Below are 11,100 nucleotides of genomic sequence, written 5' to 3'. Positions count from 1 at the left end.
TCTTCCCTTTATATTTGAAGGGAAAGGCATTGACATGGTTTAGGCTATGTGATGATATTGGATCATGGAACTACAACCGATTGAAATTGGAATTTCATCAGAAGTTTTATCCTATGCATCTGGTTCATCGTGATCGTAATTATATATAATTTTTGGCCTCGCGAAGGAGAAAGCATCGCTCAAGCTTGGGGGAGGCTTAAGTCAATGTTATATTCATGCCCCAATCATGAGCTCTCAAGAGAAATTATTATTCAAAAAAATTATGCTCGCTTTCTCTCAATAATCGCTCCATGCTCGATACTTCTTGTACTGGTTCTTTTATGATGAAGACTATTGAATTCAGATGGGATTTATTGGAAAGAATTAAACGCAACTCTGAAGATTGGGAACTCGACGAAGGTAAGGAGTCAGGTATAACACCTAAGTTTGATTGTGTTAAATCTTTTATGGATACCGATGCTTTTCGTGAATTTAGCACTAAATATGGACTTGACTCTGAAATAGTAGCTTCTTTCTGTGAATCATTTGCTACTCATGTTGATCTCCCTAAGGAGAAGTGGCTTAAATATCATCCTCCCATTGAAGTAAAAGTAGTTGAACCTATTAAAGTTGAAGAAAAGACTATCACTTATAATGTTGATCCTATTGTTCCTACCGCTTATATTGAGAAACCACCTTTCCCTACTAGAATAAAGGATCATGCTAAAGCTTCAACTGTGGTTCGTAAGAGTAATACTAGAACACCTACACCCTCTGAGCAAATTAAAGTTGAACCTAGTATTGCTATGGTTAAAGATCTCTTGGTTGATAATATTGATGGGCATGTTATTTACTTCTGTGATGAAGCCTAGAATTGCTAGACCCGATACTAAAAATAAACATAGACCTGTTGTAGGCATGCCTGTTATTTCTGTTAAAATAGGAGATCATTGCTATCATGGCTTATGTGATATGGGTGCTAGTGCGAGTGCAATACCTCATTCTTTATATGAAGAAATTATGCATGATATTGCACCTGCTGAGATAGAAGGTATTGATGTTACAATTAAGCTTGCCAATAGAGATACTATTTCACCGGTTGGGATTGTTAGAGATGTTGAAGTCTTGTGTGGGAAAGTTAAATATCCTGCTGATTTTCTTGTTCTTGGTTCCCCACAAGATGACTTTTGTCCCATTATATTTGGTAGACCCTTCTTGAATACTGTTAATGCTAAGATAGACTGCAATAAGGATATTGTTTCTGTTGGTTTAGGGGATATGTCTCATGAGTTTAATTTTGCTAAATTTCGTAGACAACCCCATGATAAAGAATTGCCTAGTAAAGATGAAATTATTGGTCTTGCTTCTATTGCCCTCCTAATGATCCTTTAGAACAATATTTGCTAGACCATGAAAATGATATGTTCATGAATGAAAGAAGGGAAATAGATGAAGTATTCTTTAAACAGGGACCTATTTTGAAACACAACTTGCCTGTTCGAAATTCTAGGGGATCCTCCTCCACCCAAGGGTGATCCCGTGTTTGAGCTTAAACCATTACCTGATACTCTTAAATATGCTTATCTTGATGAAAAGAAGATATATCCTGTTATTATTAGTGCTAACCTTTCAGAGCAAGAAGAAGAGAAATTATTGAAAACTCTGAAGAAGCACCGTGCTGCTATTGGATATACTCTTGATGATCTTAAGGGCATTAGTCCCACTCTATGCCAGCACAAAATAAAATTGGAGAAAGACGCTAAACCGGTTGTTGATCACCAACGACGGTTAAATCCTAAGATGAAAGAAGTGGTAAGAAAAGAAATACTAAAGCTTCTGGAGGCAGGTATAATTTATCCTTTGCTGATAGTCAGTGGGTAAGTCCTGTCCATTGTGTCCCTAAGAAGGGAGGTATTACTGTTGTTCCTAATGATAAAGATGAATTGATCCCACAAAGAATTGTTACAGGTTATAGAATGGATAATTGATTTCTGCAAATTAAATAAAGCTACTAAAAAGGATCATTACCCTTTACCTTTTATTGATCAAATGCTAGAAAGATTATCCAAACATACACATTTTTGCTTTCTAGACGGTTATTCTGTTTCTCTCAAATACCTGTGTCAAAAGAGGATCAAGAAAAGACACCTTTTACTTGCCTTCGGTACCTTTGCTTATAGACGTATGCCTTTTGGTTTATGTAATGCACCTGCTACCTTTCAAAGATGTATGACTGCTATATTCTCTGACTTTTGTGAAAAGATTGTTGAGGTTTTCATGGATGATTTCTTCGTTTATGGAACTTCTTTTGATGATTGCTTAAGCAACCTTGATCGAGTTTTGCAGAGATGTGAAGAAACTAATCTTGTCTTGAATTGGGAGAAGTGCCACTTTATGGTTAATGAAGGTATTGTCTTGGGGCATAAAATTTCTGAAAGAGGTATTGAAGTTGATAAAGCTAAAGTTGATGCTATTGAAAAGATTCGTGTCCTAAGGACATTAAAGGTATAAGAAGTTTCCTTGGTCATGCCGGTTTTTATAGGAGGTTCATTAAAGACTTCTCAAAAATTTCCAGGCCTCTGACTAATCTCTTACAAAAAGATGTTCCTTTTGTCTTTGATGATGATTGTGTAGAAGCATTTGAAATACTTAAGAAAGCCTTGATTTCTGCACCTATTGTTCAGCCTCCTGATTGGAATTTACCCTTTGAAATTATGTGTGATGCTAGTGATTATGTTGTAGTGCTGTTCTTAGGACAAAGAGTTGATAAGAAATTAAATGCTCCCAATATGCTAGTAAAACTCTAGACGGTGCCCAGCAAAATTATGCTACTACTGAAAAAGGAATTTTTAGCAGTTGTGTTTGCTTGTGATAAGTTCAAACCTTACATTGTTGATTCTAATAAGCTGTTCACACTGATCATGCTGCTATTAAATATCTTATGGAAAAGAAAGATGCTAAACCTAGACTTATAGATGGGTTCTCCTACTACAAGAATTTGATTTACATATTATTGATAGAAAGGGAGCTGAGAACCCCATTGTAGACAACTTGTCTATGTTAGAGAATGTTCTTGATGACCCACTACCTATTGATGATAGCTTCCCTGATGAACAATTAGCTGTCATAAATGCTTCTCGTACTACTCCATGGTATGCTGATTATGCTAACTACATTGTTGCTAAATTTATACCACCTAGTTTCACATATCAGCAAAAAAAGAAAAATGCTATGATTTAAGACATTACTTCTGGGATGACCCACACATTTATAAAGAAGGAGTAGATGGTGTTATTAGACGTTGTGTACCTAAGCATGAGCAGGAACATATCCTACACAAGTGTCACTCCGAGGCTTATGGGGGACACTGTCGGTGTCAAAACCGGCGGATCTCGGGTAGGGGGTCCTGAACTGTGCGTCTAAGGCGGATGGTAACAGGAGGCAGGGGACACGGTGTTTTACCCAGGTTCAGGCCCTCTTGATGGAGGTAAAACCCTACGTCCTGCTTGATTTATTCTTGATGATATGAGTATTACAAGAGTTGATCTACCACGAGATCGGAGAGCTAAACCCTAGAAGCTAGCCTATGGTTTATTGTATGTTGTCCTACAGACTAAAACCCTCCGGTTTATATAGACACCAGAGGGGGCTAGGGTTACACAAGGTCGGTTACAAAGGAGGAGATATACATATCCATATTGCCTAGCTTTCCTTCCACGCCAAGTAGAGTCCCATCCGGACACGAGATGAAGTCTTCAATCTTGTATCTTCACAGTCTAACAGTCCGGCCAAAGGATATAGTCCGGCTGTTCGAAGACCCCCTAATCCAGGACTCCCCCAGTAGCCCCTGAACTAGGCTTCAATGATGATGAGTCCGGTGCGCAGTGTTGTCTTCGGCATTGCAAGGCGGGTTCCTCCTCCAAATACACCACGGAAGAATTTGAATACAAGGATAGTGTACGACCCTGCAAAATAAGTTCCACATACCACCATAGAGAGAATAATATTTCCACAAATCTAATCTGCTGACTGTTTTGGCAACATGACATTATGCCATGGCCCGGTGATTATTCGAACCGTTTCCTTTAACTAGCCCCGCACATAACGCGAGGCAGTTTTTTGACACGTCTTGTCAAAGCAGAGATCGTGTCCCCCTTATTACGGGATTCTCATCAATACGGGCGTGGGTAACCCAACCGCGCCTAGGACTCCTAGATTTTAGGCAAGTCCCAAACGGACCACGAGGAGGACGCTTGATATTCACCCTCTTTATAAAGGGTCAAGGTTTTTACTTTTTTCCTCCCGTGCTCAATCGAATCCTTCCCCCGCCTCGAGTTCTAACACCCAAAGCCCAGGTCAGGTGCTTCGGACCTTCAATCATGTCCGGATCCAGCCTCCAGGGCCGGTGGATGCCCTCCTCCGTCACGGAAGAGGATATCAAGAAGTTGAGGGAGGCAAGATACTTGACCGCCGAAGTCTCGCATCGGCTGCCCGCAGGGCAGGTCGTCCCTACTCCCGAACCCAACGAAGACGTCGTGTTCATCTCCCACTTCCTCCGAGGACTAGGCCTCACTCTGGATCCCTTTGTAAGGGGTTTGATGTTCTATTACGGGCTTGATTTCCACGATCTAGCCCCAGATTCCTTTCTCCACATCGGCATTTATTGTCGTATGTGAGGCCTTCCTCCGCATTACCCCCCAACTTTGCCTGTGGCTCAAGACCTTTGTGTTGGGGAACGTAGCAGAAATTCAAAATTTTCTACGCATCACCAAGATCAATCTATGGAGTAATCTAGCAACGAGGGAAGGAGAGAGCATCTACAATCCCTTGTAGATCGCTAAGAGAAGCGTTCAGTGACGGGGTTGATGGAGTCGTACTCGTCGTGATCCAAATCACCGATGATCCTAGTGCCGAACGGACGGCACCTCCGCGTTCAACACACGTACAGCCCGGTGACATCTCCTACCCTTGATCCAGCAAGGGGAGAAGGAGAGGTTGGGGAAGACTTCCGTCCCAGCAGCACACGACGCATGGTGGTGAAGGAGGAGCGTGGCAATCCTGCAGGGCTTCGCCAAGCACCGCGGGAGAGGAGGAGGACTTGGGAGAGGGGGAGGGCTGCGCCAGAACTTGGGTGCGGCTGCCCTCCCACCCCCCATATATATAGGGGCAAGGGAGAGGGGGGCCGGCCCCTCAGATCCAATCTGAGGAGGGCGGCGGCCAAGGGGTTGCCTTGCCCCCCAAGGCAAGGGGGGCGCCCCCCCTTTAGGGTTCCCCCAAACCCTAGGCGCATGGGCCCTAAGCGGGGGAGGCCCAGCCCACGAAGGGCTGGTCCCTCTCCACATACAGCCCATAGGGCCCTCCGGGGCAGGTGGACCCTCCCTGGACCCCCGAACCCCTCCGTGGTCCCGGTACAATACCGGTAACCCCCGAATTATTCCGGTGACCGTATGATGACTTCCCATATATAAATCTTTACCTCCGGACCATTCCGGAACTCCTCGTGACGTCCGGGATCTCATCCGGGACTCTGAACAACATTCGGTGACCACATACATCTATTCCCTATAACCCTAGCGTCATCGAACCTTAAGTGTGTAGACCCTACGGGCTCGGGAGTCATGCAGACATGGCCGAGACAACTCTCCGGTCAATAACCAACAGCGATCTAGATACCCATGTTGGCTCCCACATGCTCCACGATGATCTCATCGCATGAACCATGAATTGTCAAGGATTCAATCAATCCCGTATACAATTCCCTTTGTCTATCGGTACGATACTTGCCCGAGATTCGATCGTCGATCCGATACCTTGTTCAATCTCGTTTTACCGGCAAGTCTCTACTCGTTCCGTAACACATCATCCCGTGATCAACTCCTTGGTCACATTGTGCATTATGATGATGTCCTACCGAGTGGGCCCAGAGATACCTCTCCGTTTACACGGAGTGACAAATCCCAGTCTCGATTCGTGCCAACCCAACAACACTTTCGAGATACCTGTAGTGCACCTTTATAGCCGACCCAGTTACGTGACGTTTGGCACACCCAAAGCACTCCTACGGTATCCGGGAGTTGCACAATCTCATGGTCTAAGGAAATGATACTTGACATTAGAAAGCTTTAGCATACGAACTACATGACCTTGTGCTAGGCTTAGGATTGGGTCTTGTCCATCACATCATTCTCCTAATGATGTGATCCCGTTATCAACGACATCCAATGTCCATGGTCAGGAAACCGTAACCATCTATTGATCAACGAGCTAGTCAACTAGAGGCTTACTAGGGACATGGTGTTGTCTATGTATCCACACATGTATCTGAGTTTCCTATCAATACAATTCTAGCATGGATAATAAACGATTATCATGGACAATGAAATATAATATAATAATAACTAATTTATTATTGCCTCTAGGGCATATTTCCTACAGTCTCCCACTTGCACTAGAGTCAATAATCTAGTTCACATTACCATGTGATTAACACTCACAGGTCACATCGCCATATGACCAACATCCAAAGAGTTTACTAGACTCAATAATCTAGTTCACATCACTATGTGATTAACACTCAATGAGTTCTGGGTTTGATCATGTTATGCTTGTAGAGATTGTCGTGTCAAAACCGGCGGATCTCTGGTAGGGGGTCCCGAACTGTGCGTCAAGGCCGGATGGTAACAGGAGACAAGGGACACGATGTTTTTTACCCAGGTTCGGGCCCTCTCGATGGAGGTAATACCCTACTCCTGCTTGATTAATATTGATGATATGGGTAGTACAAGAGTAGATCTACCACGAGATCAAGGAGGCTAAACCCTAGAAGCTAGCCTATGGTATGATTGTTGTATATATTGTCTATCTATCGACTAGCCTGGCCTCGGTTTATATAATGCACCGGAGGCCTAGGATAACAAGAGTCCTAGCCGAATACGCCGGTGGGGAGAAGTCCTTGTCTTGATCGCCAAGTCTTGTGGAATCTTCCTTGTATGCGGTAGCCGTCCGAACTGGCCCATGAGTATACGGCCACGGGGGGCCTCGGCCCAATCTAATAGATCGAGAGATGACGTGGTGAGTACCCCCTAGTCCAGGACACCGTTAGTAGCCCCCTGAACCGGTCTTCAAGTTAGGGACGCTCCTCGATTCTTCTGAACTGTTCTTCATCTTCGGTTGCCGGTCTTGAAAACTGGTTCAACAAATCTTCTTTATCTTCGATCTTGAGGATCGCCGAAATGCATTCGACGAGTTTACACGTCGGGTATCCGAGGAGCCCCTTTAAGTTTCCGGCCTTTATCAATGCCTTGTTTATTTTTATGCCACACCTCGGGTTTGAAGTTGTTCCCGGGAGGCAGGGTCCTCTTGCGTCCGAGCTCCAACGCCGGACTGCATTCGAGGTATCTTTTGCAGCCGAGCACCAACGCCGGACCGCTTCCCAGCTCTAGCGCCGGAATGTATCCGAGCTCCAACGCCGGACTATGTATCCGAGCTCCAACGCCGGACTGTATATCCGAGCTCCAACGCCGAAATATATCCGAGCTCCAACGCCGGACTGTGTCCAGGCTCCAATGCCGGACTATATCCGAGGTGTCATATCACCTTGGTTCAAAAAAGTTGAAGGAGTTTAGCCGAGCTTAATGCCGGAAATGCCCTCTATGGAGCCAGCCACTAGCGCCCGAGCTTTATGCCGGACTGCTTCCGAGGTGGTGCACCACCCCGACTATGGGCCGATTTTTTGTCAATATTTTTTATTGGTGCAATTTATTCTCTGCCGAGATATATAGCCAGTAGCCCTCAAGGTGTGTATCGGTCTAAAACCCGAGATGCACATGAAGGATGACATAAGACCGCTGATCCCAGTAGCCGCTGAGACTCAGGTTGATTTGCAAAATCGGCCTGAGGATCAAGTCCTAGCTCGGCAGAATACTTCGGGACACAAAAGCGGCGTGCTCAGTCCTCAAGACTCAGGTTGGGTGCGGCCGACCAACCTGAGGATCAAAATCTCCTCGGAAACTATATTGCACATAAAATTTTCTGCATTGGACAAGCAATGCAGTAGCCCCCGAGACACTGGTCGGGTGGCAACACCAGATCAGGGGATCGATGTGCCCCTTTAATATTTGTAAATAATAAGCCCGAAGCCCAGTAGCCCCCGAGCCTTAATGCGGGCACGGGTGGCCGAATTAAGGATCAATATCCATAGTAAAATCACAAATTATGTGTAATGACTCTATGTATCCAAGTACTTTACGTCATTAATGCTCGGATCCGCATTGTACAAAACTTTGTTGACCGACCATCGGCTTCCACCTCCTTGGCCAGTAGCCGAGGAGTGTTTGTCCTACTTTATAAAGCCTTTATGAGGGCAAAGATTTACGACAAACAAGGCAATCTGGCCACACGGTTTTATAAACAAAGGTACGCAGAGAGATATGTTATATTACTGTTTAACAGAAGAAATGTATTCCAAAGAAAATAGTCCCGCTATCGGTTCCTTTCTTTGGGTTGTCATGCTAAGCATGATCATGAAACCTCAGCTCGAATGTAAGAGCAAAATATCGAGGATTTAGTTTGGGAGGCCAGTTAATAGCCCCCGGTAGTGTTCGGCGACAGTCGAGGTCAAGCCGTAAACACTTCGGCCAATGTTATGAATGGCCCGTCATAGTCATCGGATCGCTGACCAGTTTACGCTTATTGTGACAGTCAGTTTTCGGCTTTCTCCACTGAGGTGCTTAACCATGTGAGCTGGAAGCACAATCGCAGTGGTTCTCCCTTTGCACGCCTAGCCGAACAAAACGAACGTAGGAAGCAAGTGCAGGAGCCGGGCAACCCAACTATTGACCGAAGACACAATTCGAAACCGATGCATATATAGCAATATCTGAGAATGTTTTTGCCGAATCCCTAAAGGTGTCCGGCGTTGCACTGCGAGACTAATGCTGGAAAAGCACAAATAGTTTAAAAGTGCCAAAAAGCTTGGAAAACCAAGAAACGTCAGTAAAAACATGACGTCCGAACAAGATCAAGTGTTCGGTGCCAATCCGAAAATTGGTCTTAGAAAAAAGAAGTGCTTCTGTCGTCCTTTAACATGACACATCCTATCTCAAGACTTCGAGCGGGTCAGCCTACGGCTTCAACCTCCTATCCCGAGGGCGGAGTACTTCTCATCAGGCCAGTTTAGCAAACTAAACTCTAGCGGCTTTGAGAGAGAAATTAGGCTCCCCGGCTAGTGACCGCACACTCGTGTCGAAAAAAGGAGTGATAAATAATAATAAAACTTTGCAACGACTAAGAAGAAGAACACTTATTATAAAACGGCTCAAATAAACTTAAGAGCCCCCAAGTGACTTGGGTAGAAGAATGATTGCATGTACCGAAGTACTTATATCATATCTATGTTCAACCGAACTTTAAACGCGTCTTAACCGACCGTCAGCTTCTCCCTCTTCGGTCAAGGACCGAAAAGTGTTATGTACTCCATCGGTCGAGAATATCGACGGTGTTTCCAATAACCAGGCAATCAGGCCATAAGGCTGTAACAGACAAAGCGCGCTCAGGGAACTTATGCTATATTACCGTGAAGTGTAAGAAGCATCTTCGAAGAAAATAGTACCCCCACCGATACCTTTCTTCGGTGCTCATTGTTATTATGAGACTTGTGCAATAGATTTTTTGTACTCATGAGTTCCGTTGTGTGCCGACCATCATTGAAAACTATAAGAGCGCTAGCTTTCGGCTTCACCCAGTCTGAGGTCCGGCTCGGGCGACCCGATCGTGACAATCGCAGAGGTGCTCCCTTTACTCCCTAGCCGAACAATCGGGAACGTAGGGGTAAACACAGGAGCGAGGCAACCCAGCTTGCAAATCGCTTAAGTCAATATGGTGCATATTGTGGCGTAATACACGAACAAGGAACGAAGCCGTACAAGTATAATCATATGCAAGAGGAAAAGCTTCATGAAGGAAGCCCCCAAATGAAATGGGTATTTGAATTTATGCGTCACAAACAAAGTTTGGACAAGGAAATTTTTTACAAGCAACTTTTTTCCAAAAAAGTATAATGCTTGGTCGAACCGAACACAAGTTAAAAATTAAAGCTTTGAGCATGAAAGCGACTTAGCTGGTTAATGTGTTCGGTATTGATGACGCGGTCCGAGCTTGATGCGGGGCAAGGTTCCATCCCCCAAGCCGGTCCCGAGGTGGCGGAGCGGAGAGCTCACACGCCGAAGTGGTGACATAGCACGGTCAATGCAGACCGGCAGAGTGACGCCGAAGTCCCCGGATCATTTTCCTGTGCACAAAAAATAGTGCAAACCGGAGATAATAGTAATAATGAATAATTAAAAATCGTTGCATAATAAATAATTTATGCAAAGTGAGTAATAGAAGAAATATGGCCTGGCGCCGAAGTCAATGTCGATGCAGGGCGTCGGCGTGATGCGGTATAAGGCGTGGCAAAGCCTGAATTCACAGGTCGGTCCGAGCTCCGGATGCGGCGTTCGCCGGACTATGTACGGAAACTGACCGAACCACCATGCGACTGTCGTTAATGCGGCCACCATTTGATAGACCTGTGTACATATGATGGACAAACCAGAGTAATAATTCCTTGGAAAAATGAACCCAAACAAGCAAAAAATACTGGATTAATAGCACCTGGTTTATTTGTTGTAGCAATCCGAAGGAAGGTGATTCCCAAAATTGGGACTCGATCCGCACACCCATTGCCTGATGGGCGATAAAACGACGGCATGGCAATGCTGGTAAAGGTTGGCTCGCCGAGGCAAAGCCCTCGGCCAGCTAACGTGACGGAGCTGGTCGGCTAGTGACGCCGAAGTGTCCGGAGTAGGTTGATGAAGAGATGGCGAAGCCCCCGTCCAGCTGAGATGTCGAAGCCTCGATGTCAGCCGATGAGTCAAAGTATGTCGGCGTGATGGACACCAGCTTGAAGAAGCAATAGTGCGGCCGTGTCGATGCAGGTCGTGACGTGGTCGATGCTGGCTTGATGAAGCGACCGTGCGGCGACGCCGGTATGCCCGCTCCGTGTAATCCGTGGGGCGGGGATGTTGGTGATGATTTATCCTTCGCGATGCCGGGCTCTTGTTCGGCTTGCCGAGATGATGA

This window comes from Triticum urartu, chromosome 1 (assembly GCF_003073215.2).
Source record: "Triticum urartu cultivar G1812 chromosome 1, Tu2.1, whole genome shotgun sequence".
In the NCBI taxonomy this organism is placed as follows: Eukaryota; Viridiplantae; Streptophyta; class Magnoliopsida; order Poales; family Poaceae; genus Triticum; species Triticum urartu.
The sequence above is the reverse complement of the archived record's forward strand: the minus strand, read 5'-3'. Positions refer to the sequence as shown.